This window comes from Polyodon spathula, chromosome 23 (genome assembly GCF_017654505.1).
Source record: "Polyodon spathula isolate WHYD16114869_AA chromosome 23, ASM1765450v1, whole genome shotgun sequence".
NCBI classification, from domain to species: Eukaryota; Metazoa; Chordata; class Actinopteri; order Acipenseriformes; family Polyodontidae; genus Polyodon; species Polyodon spathula.
In genome coordinates this window covers 2201451-2206998 of record NC_054556.1, presented here as the reverse complement: position 1 = coordinate 2206998, position 5548 = coordinate 2201451, and the positions used below count along the sequence as shown (strand labels likewise).

General features: G+C 46.3%; 1 long non-coding RNA gene across 1 annotated transcript; it reads left to right on the top strand.

Annotated features, from left to right (window-relative positions):
* The first annotated feature begins 3212 nt into the window (after window positions 1–3212).
* LOC121297740 lies at window positions 3213–4222 on the top strand. The gene is made up of 2 exons (XR_005947202.1): window positions 3213–3427; window positions 4012–4222. It is a non-coding gene; the product is annotated as an uncharacterized LOC121297740 (long non-coding RNA).
* Window positions 4223–5548: the final 1326 nt, after the last annotated feature.

The following is a 5548-nucleotide window of genomic DNA, read 5'->3' as shown; positions in this document are numbered from 1 at the left end:
TACCTAGTCAGAGCAAGGCTGTGTTATCTTCTAGTATATAGAGTGCTGTCTTGCTTTAATGAAAATGGGAGTCATCAAGGACCTGCAAGTTATCCTGTCAAGAAATATATATACTGTCAGAGCAGAGCAGAGTAGAGAAGAGTACAAACCCATGGAAGGATCAGGTGCTTTTGGTTGGATACCAGTCTAAACGTCGCAGTGAATTCAAAGAATTATTTTGATTTTGTTTTTTTGATCAGATCCTTTAACTGCCACAGTCAGAGTACAGCGAGCTGCAAGCTTCTCCCCTGGACCAGAGATACTCCCCACTCTGTAGTGAAGAACAATGTGAACTATGACCTCTTTGAAAAGAAAGGTATGTTTTTCTGCACGAGGAGTCCCTGTGTGCCAGGTATCTCCCAGGTTTATCAATGTAGTGCCACTGTTACCTGCGTTTGTGTGCCAGGTATCTCCCAGGTTTGTCAGTGTAGTGCCACTGTTACCTGTGTTTGTGTGCCAGGTATCTCCCAGGTTTGTCAGTGTAGTGCCACTGTTACCTGCGTTTGTGTGCCGGGTATCTCCCATGTTTGTCAGTGTAGTGCCACTGTTACCTGTGTTTGTGTGCCAGGTATCTTCCAGGTTTATCAGTGTAGTTTGGTGCATGTTTGTTTGTACCAGATACTGGAATTATAGGACAGATGATGACTGGCATTTCTGTGTGTTATCCCAGGGCTTCAGTCGTTGCCAGTAACTTGCTGGATAAAAACTGTCTGTTCCTTCTCTAGATTTCGTGCGCAAGTGCATTATGGGAAATGGAAATAGTTACAGAGGAACCGGGTCGGTGACAGCGAGTGGGCGGAAGAGCCAGCAGTGGTGGTCTAAGTTCCCTCATGATCACAGGTAAGGGGACACTACATTTGTTTTACAAAGTAGTTACTACCAGTAGAAAATCTCCTGGCAACAGTACCGGATCAACTGGGGCGGGGGGGGGGGTCTAGGTCGGCCAGGGTGTTACCGCACACCAGCGACCCCTGTAGTCTGGCCTTGCGCCTGTGGGCTTACCTGTTAGCTGCCCGGGAGCTGCGTTGTCCTCACACGCTGTAGCTCCAGGGTGGCTGCATGGTGAACCTGCAGTGTGTAAATAAGCAGTCAGTTGACCGCACACGTTTCTGAGGACAGTGTGTGTTCATCTTCGCCGCTTCCCCAGGAATCAAGGAGAGGGAGGAGTCTAGAACAAACCCCCGGGAATCAGGGAGAGGGAGGAGTCCAGAACAAACCCCCGGGAAGTGGGGGGAGGGAAGAGTCCAGCACAAACCCCTGGGAATCAGGGGGAGGGAGGAGTCCAGAACAAACCCCTGGGAATCAGGGGGAGGGAGGAGTCCAGAACAAACCCCTGGGAATCAGGGGGAGGGAGGAGTCCAGAACAAACCCCTGGGAATCAGGGAGAGGGAGGAGTCCAGAACAAACCCCCCAGAATCAGGGAGAGGGAGGAGTCCAGAACAAACCCCCGGGAAGTGGGGGGAGGGAGGAGTCCAGAACAAACCCCTGGGAATCGGGGGGAGGGAGGAGTCCAGAACAAACCCCCGGGAATCAGGGAGAGGGAGGAGTCCAGAACAAACCCCTGGGAATCAGGGGGAGGGAGGAGTCCAGAACAAACCCCCGGGAATCAGGGAGAGGGAGGAGTCCAGAACAAACCCCTGGGAAGTGGGGGGAGGGAGGAGTCCAGCACAAACCCCCGGGAATCAGGGAGAGGGAGGAGTCAGTGAATGTTTAACTAGCATTCCCATAATGCAGCTCTGTAGCTAAAGCTGAAGCAGCGAGGGTTAGTGTGTGCCCATGGAAACTTAGCAATGGAAGTAAAGTCTGATGCACAATTAGAATCTTCAAAAGTTGTGTAGCTCATACTGCACTCCTAGCCTGGGTCCCCCCGTGGTATTTGTGACGTCAATCCAACACAACCACGCAGTGTAAGATCTAAACTTAGCACCAGGGTTCTTTTTAGTACCACAATGATTTTGAAAACTTGGTTCATCACAATCACCCTAAATAAAGTTCTTTATATTTTTTAATGAAACCAAAAATGTTTTAAAAGAGATCACATTTAAAACATTTTCCTCACTATATCAGCTTTCATTTTAAGACTTATACTGTTGCAGTTGATAAATGTGTACGTTTTTTTTTTTTTTTTTTTTTTAAATCCACTTAGAAGACAAGTAGCACTCTATTTTTATATACAGTAGTTTACTGTCAGGGGTGAACAAATAGCATGGAATGGGTGGTCCTGTCCTCTCCTTCTCTAAAGACTGGGGCTGTGGCACCTCCATTACCCCTGTGCTCCCCTGCTCTTCTGCTAACAGTCGTTGAAGAACCCAAGCCCCACCGTGTTACAGAATAACTGTTTCGGGGGTCGGGGGGAGGACTACAGAGGCGAAGTGAACGAGACCACCTCTGGGATCTCAGTAGCATCTCGGTAGCTTTAGATGTCTGTCGCCACCCTATTTGCTGGCTGTAATTTATTAGGAAGCTCATGTAATGAATCATGCAATAGTTCAGCGGTGAGATTGCAAAGTACCCGTGTTAATGGATCTGCAGCGCTCTGGTCTGCTCTCTTTTGAGTCTCGTGCACAGATGCTGAGCCCTTCCACAGAGGCAGCAGAGTTTGGTTCACATGAGTTTTAATGGTAATTCCTATGGTGAAAGGGCCGTGTCGCTAGATTTAGAGAACTTAACACACTTTAAAGGGGAGAGCATGCCTTTCTCTCTCAGTCTGTTTCAAATCCCTTCCCCCTTCCAGACCTGCCGAGATGAATGAGAGAGTGACTCAGATCTGCCTGCCCCCGGAGAGGTACATTGTACCTGACGATACCAAGTGTGAGATAGCCAGCTCGGGTGAAACTCAAGGTGCATGAAGAAGCCATTGAATAGAGCCAGAACATGATGCATTTCACTAAACACAGTGGACCTCTAAATCACTTAATAGGACCAGCCCTGATATTTTTTAGACATAGAAATGCACACATCACTGTTACAGTAAATATTTGATTTTCTTAACCTTGGTACTCCATCATGAAATATCTAAGTTGGTGTATGTAGATTCGATGTTGTTTAGATCAGTTGAGTAGACTCTGATATCTGATACTTCACTAGGTTTAAGAAATCTCTTTTTACAAGCCAAGTGTAACTTCCTGAAAATAAGGTAAGCAAACAGAGAAATGTCTTTAACCTACTGCAGTAGCAGGCATCATGTTTTCAAATTCAATTCCATGTTGTGCGTTCTTTCACATCTGCACATTTGAAACCTGCACAGCATGTTGATGGAATGAGGTTGTTAGACGCCAACTCTTTCGTTGTCTTTCTCCAGGTTCATTCTAATTAGCTTCCCCGGGTGCACGTGAAGGACAACGAGATGTGACCCAACCCCTTCTCTGGTGGGGTTGGAGCCTGTGAGGTAACTGACACTGCTGTCCACTGACCACACACTGCACAATCACTGGGGCCAGGCACACAGCCCACACTAGCGCAATAGTACAATGAAAGAACAAGGCTCTGTAAGAAAGATCTGTGGCCAAAAATGAAATATATACCATGGAAGTTGTTTCAACTTTAATGGAACTACCATAGGAAGCATATCGGCAGAAGTGAGCTTTGTCTATTGCCACGTTCATATTGTTTCCATGTGTACCGAACCCTACTGTATGTACCCTGGCTAGTGCAATTTTTCTCATTTTAAGGTTGTTTTCCCTACCTGGCATTCCTTTAATTGATGAAGATCACCTTTAACACTGATAACCTCTCATTGCAAGATCACCTTTAACACCGATCACCTCTCACAACTCTAAACGCCATGCTGAAGACTGACGTTGTTTGAAGATGGCGCTTGCATAACAAGGATGAATGCAAAGAGGGAAAATTATCTAAATTGCTCAATAGGATGCGATACACATGGAGAATGTTTGTTTAATTGAGGCTCACGAAAGGTTAGTTGTTCATCTCTCCTTACTAACATCCCCTCTCTCTAACTCTGTCCTGCAGAAGGACTATGGCGGGCCTCTGGCTTGTAAGACTGATAACAGTTGGGTTCTGGAGGGTGTGATCATCCCCATGAGGTGCTGTGGACACCCCCAGCAGCCCAACACCTTCATCTGCGTCTCTGTCTACGTGGACTGGATCAAGAAGGTTATGACCTAACCTCCCCTCCAGGACCTGCCTGCCTAGAGAACAGTGCCTGCTCCTGCTCGTGTCTTTACCCCTTCCCCTTTAAGACATGCTGGCTCTCCTCTCCGGGTGGGGGGCATTGTGACATCACCTCTAGCAATGCAATCAAAGCTAGTCTGTGAAACAAAATAACGACCCCAGTATTACAACAGGAATGGCTGCTTGCCATTGACATCCAAGACCTACTGCAGGCTGCCCCCATCCCGTACACATTGCAGAAGCCCTGGGATCTGCTTTGTAATTTTTAACATGTGTTTTTGTGTTTGATAGTTGGTTTAGATTTGTAAGAAGAGATCCAGACAAGCAAGGCTTTTAAACTAAAAGTGAAAAAAAGAATAGGAATATTCTGGCTAAAACCCCTCCACCATTACCTACAAAAAAAACAACCAGGAGCAACCATATATCAGCTGAAGTTCAAACTATGACTGTGCCTTTGTGTTATTAATCACATTTCTCTGCTCAGCGGTAAATATTCATATCAAATGATGTGCTTCATTCTAATACATGATACTGAGTAAATGTGTTGTTATTCGTTTATTTTCTCTTTATGTATTATGAACTGTTTCACTCTTAAACTATGCAACTGGTGGGGCTCCCAAGTGGTGCATCCAGTAAAGGCACTCCGCATGGAGTGCAGGGTGCGCCCTATAGCCTGGAGGTCGCCGGTTCGAGTCCAGGCTATTCCACTGCCAACCGTGGATAAGAGTTCCCAGGGGATGGCTCTGTCCACGCACCAGCAACTCTTGAAGCCTGTAAGCTGCCTGGAGCTGCTTTGTTCTCCAACGCTGTAGCTCTGGGTTGGCTGCATGGCAGGCCTGCAGAGTGAAGTGGTTGGCTGACAGCACACACGTCATAGGACAGCATGTATTGGTCTTCACCACTCCCGAGTCAGCGCAGGGGGGTGGTAGAGGTCAAATTGGGAGAAAAGTGGGGTAAAATCAATTGCCAATTTACTAAATTTAAAAAAGAAACAACAAAAAAATAAGGAATAAGTAGTTAATGGGTTTTCAAAACGTCAGTAACATTGGAAAGTATCCACCACAAGGTGGCAGTGTAGTATGAAATAAAGTCAGGAGTTTTAATACAGCCACTGGACCAGGGGTGTCCAATCACAGTCCTGAACGGCATTCCACTCCAGTTTGTTCAATTGGTTCAATTAAAAAATATAGAACTGGGATGGAACAAAGACCAGGTGTGTCATTGAAAAGTTTTGTGAGAATGCCTGGTTACTGACTAGCAGCCTTGTTTTACTAGTTTTTTTGGGGTTTAAATGCAGTAGGGTTTGGGGCTTGTCTATCTGGTGATCTTCATTAGGCAGTGCAGCCCACTATAGCACTTTTTTTTTTTTTTTGTT